The sequence below is a fragment of the Vicia villosa genome, linkage group LG4 (genome assembly GCF_029867415.1).
Source record: "Vicia villosa cultivar HV-30 ecotype Madison, WI linkage group LG4, Vvil1.0, whole genome shotgun sequence".
In the NCBI taxonomy this organism is placed as follows: Eukaryota; Viridiplantae; Streptophyta; class Magnoliopsida; order Fabales; family Fabaceae; genus Vicia; species Vicia villosa.
The window spans coordinates 119,396,932-119,400,342 of NC_081183.1; positions in this window are offsets into that span (position 1 = coordinate 119,396,932).

Below are 3,411 nucleotides of genomic sequence, written 5' to 3' on the forward strand. Positions count from 1 at the left end.
GAAATTTGGGAACATTCATTTCATGGACCATCTGACGAGGTCGTTGATTCACTGGTTAGACGGGGAGTATGAAGCTGGTGAAAGCATCAGACGAATTCAGAGGCAGAGAACGAGGACGTCAATTATCACAGAAAAAGCAAACGTTGGTGGGTTGAAGTTAAGAATGATATTGATGTCATGACCATGATGCATGACACATATGACATTGTTTTCATGGTCGTGTCGTGAAAATGTAGTTGTTTTAATGTAATTAATTTATGTATGTATTTGTTGTTAAGCGTTTTTTGTGTTGTTATTGTTTAGAGTTGTTTGTATTGTTGTTATTTATGCATTGTTTGTGTTGTTCTTGTTTAAGCTTTGTTTCTGTCTGTTCAGTTGTAACTTCAATATCTTTCACGATTAAATAAAGTCTAGTTGATTTCACAAAAGATAGTACAAGTACATGACATACAGTTATTAGTTGGTGGAGGTTGATCCACGATTAAGACAATTATTTTTATTGTGTCCGACCTGACGACATATGCTACACTTTCCATTTTTTATGATCATCCATATTAGTTCTAATACGCGTGCTGTTGGGTCGACCCTTTTTCTTTCTTCGCATCATATCATAATGTCAAACTACTCTCCCCTCATACGCAGGCCAGTATCCCTCCTTTTCCATCATTGGAAATGCATTGTTGTATACTCCGAACAAGGTGTCGGTCTTGTAAATGGGAGATAAGAGTGTTAAGACATCTCGGTGCGCATATGAACGTGCCATTAAGACATGGGAGCAAGGCATGCGAAAAGCTTGAAATTTTCCGCAGTCGCACCACCCTTATTCCAACAGAACCCTATACTCTTGTCTCGGCAGACCCTCATTATGGTCAATTGTTTCTTTGACACTGAAGGTGCGGTTGAATTGGTCGAAAGCTATAACTTGATGACTATTGGCTTTGGTTGATTGTTCTTTCATAAATTTCATTGGAATTTTTGCTGAACAGTTGTCCTGATTCTGAAACTGCACTCAACCATTCACCTCTTCTTGCGAAAAGGGAAGTCATCCTAAAGTAGGGTGATCTCACCAAAACAGTAATTGGAAGGTGTCTGATGCCCTTAAAAACACCATTCATCGGCTCCACAAGATATGTAATCATTTGCCCTCATTGTTGCCCGTTGTCGTAAGCCCTAGTCTATTTCTCTCTAGCTAGATTATCATTCCATCTGCCTGCATCCGGATTTGACAATACGATTTTACGGCGATAATGTTGGAACGTTTGTTGAGTTAATGCATATCCAAAATTGACAAGAGTCTTCCGAAGAACCTTATCCTTGATCTCTCGCATGAAATTTTCTACAATATGTCGAATACAGTAGACATGCGTTGAAGGTGGGTCGTGCCAACCATTTGCTGAATTGTTGTACGCACTCTCGATGGAAGCGTGCCTATCTGAAATCAAACAAAGCCCAGGTTGGGGAGCAACGTATGTCCGGAGATTCCTGAGAAAGAAACTCCAACTCCCAGCAGTTTCACCTTCCACAAGAGCGAATGCAACTGGAAAATATTACTGTTTCCATCTTGTGCAACAACCATCAATAAGGTGGTCCCCTTGTATTTACCGTATAACCAAGTGCCATCTATTTGAAGAACTGGTTTACAATACACAAATCCTATAATGCAATGTCGGAAAGCCCATAATAGTCGATGGAATATCCTATTTCCTTCAACACACGTTCCGTCGGGAGAATGTGTTGGAAGTATTTCTAAAATAGAAACGATTTCAGGACCATAAGTCTGAAGTGCAGTCAAGAAACGTAGAAGTTGTTTGTATGAGTCTTCCCAGTTTCCATACACAATTTCAATTGCTTTGGTTTTTGCTAACCACACATTTCTATGATATGGAGTATAGTTGTATGTTGTAACGATATGAGAGATTATCATTTTCACCTTTAATGACGGATCGTTGCTCACAAAAGGTAAGATTTCTTGGCATACAATATCATAACTTAGCTTTCGATGATCTTGGGATAAATTTGTGTTTACGCATGTGTGATCTTGGGAAATAGACCCTATCACCCAGGAATCACTTCTCTTCCTGTATGATGCTGCCAGCCTGCATGCATGTATGCCTATTCTACATCCTATAGCTATGTCTGTGTGCATGCACACCTATTTTGTAGCTTTCACCTATGTCTACATGCAGGCTCGCCACTTGGTACCCATGCAAAAGACATCAACATCCACCATCCCTTATATAAATACCCCCTTCAATGAACTCATTTTTTCATCAAACACTTCATCTTTCTTCTTCACAAACACTTAAATTTTTCAACTTCCAAGCAAGTTTCAAAGTTCTCAAAGATGTCTCAACTTCTAACCATGGGTGAAACACACAGAGGAACTAAGGCAAACCTTCAGACATTTGTAAGTTCATACATATATTCTTCTCAACATCTATAGTTATATGATGTCCATACTAATTTATTGAAACATGTTTTTTTAGGATGTTTCACGGTTCTGTTACCGTTCTCACAATTATGTCGCTCCTGACTTGATGATAGTTCCGTATCTAGAAGCATGTGGCTTTGGACATGTGATAAATGTTCCCAACAACACCATTGATACAAAATTCATACTTTCATTATTAGAGCGATGGAGACCTGAAACCCACATGTTTCATCTTTCAACAGGTGAGTGTACAATCACTCTAGAGGACGTCCACATGTTGCTTGGTCTTCCGATTGATGGAAAGGCGGTTAATGGGAGTGTCCAACATGCAAATGAACTATGTGAAAAGGTGTTGGGAAAGGATATGATTATGGCAGACCGGGGTTCAAGGGGCCAAGGTTTCAATCTTAAGACCCTTAAAGAGTATTATGAATCTCTTACGTTAGACGAGAACTCAACTAAGGATGACATTTTCCTTAAAACTAAGTGTTACCTTATGATACTGTTTGATAACCTCTTATTTCCAGAGTCGACAGGTAATACTGTCAATTTTTTTATTTAAGTTTGTTTGACAACATCAATAAAATTAGAAAGTATAGCTGTGGGTCCGCCGTTTTTGGCCATGTAGTATCAATCTCTCTGTAAGAATGCAAAAAATGATACTTGCACATTCTATGGATACGCGTTCTTGCTCCTAGTATGCGGTTGGTGGAGAATGCCCACACTAGCCCCTGTGAACAACGACAACTACATGTTCCCTTATGCAACAAAATAAGTTTATAACTCTATTTCAAGTTTTTAACTATCTTATAGAAAAAATTAGAAATAACATGTTCCCTCTTTTTTTTTGTTTAAGGTTTTGTTGTACAAGGTTGGATTAGAGCAAGAACCCAAGGGGGAAGATCTTATTGTATCAACAACTTTTAGATCACCTACGACCTCAGGATGTATTACCATCGTACTTTTTATGAATCATATTT